Raw genomic sequence first — 591 nt, forward strand, 5'->3', positions numbered from 1 at the left:
GTAAGAGACTGTGTTGGCTGGAAATGCTTGTCTCGACATTGCTGCTGCAAAGAGCCTGAACATCCTGTTGCTGTGGGGGAGTACACACAAAATGTCCCTGAAGAAACCACCATATCCACCTGAAGCTAGCAGTGCCTACCAAGTTGTGCTTGCCCACGAGCAAGGTGAAGAAACCACCATGAACACCTGGGCATGCGCCCATGGAGGAACACGGGGCGGCACATATGGTAATGAGCTCCGTGGAAATGGGTGGACTTTTCAGAGAAATCGTGGGGACCGGGACAATAAAAGAACTGCGTACTCCTCTCTCAAAAAGCTGAAAAGCACCTGAAAAGCAACTACAATTGAAAAGCAACTGAAGAGAACCTGCAGCGCTTGGAACTGGGACTTTGGCTGGAACCCGGAACCTGGACCCTCCATCACCTGCATCGGGACCAACTCAATGGGACGTTGCTGGCTTCGTGGTGGTGGTAACTAGTCTTGCTATATCTCTTCCATTTTCTTGCTTAGGTCTGCCTCTTTTTCCTTTCTTCTTCCCTCTGTCCTGTCGCCATTATCAGTTGTTATAGGAAATAAAACTTGTAAGGTTGT

At 49.1% G+C, this 591-nt stretch overlaps 1 pseudogene; it reads right to left on the bottom strand.

The window, feature by feature from the left end:
* LOC104834231 overlaps positions 1 to 202 on the bottom strand; it is a 10,214-nt pseudogene extending 10,012 nt beyond the window's left edge.
* Between the last annotated feature and the right edge of the window lie 389 nt (positions 203 to 591).

The sequence above is a fragment of the Haliaeetus leucocephalus genome, unplaced genomic scaffold (assembly GCF_000737465.1).
Source record: "Haliaeetus leucocephalus isolate CR32 unplaced genomic scaffold, Haliaeetus_leucocephalus-4.0 Scaffold322, whole genome shotgun sequence".
In the NCBI taxonomy this organism is placed as follows: Eukaryota; Metazoa; Chordata; class Aves; order Accipitriformes; family Accipitridae; genus Haliaeetus; species Haliaeetus leucocephalus.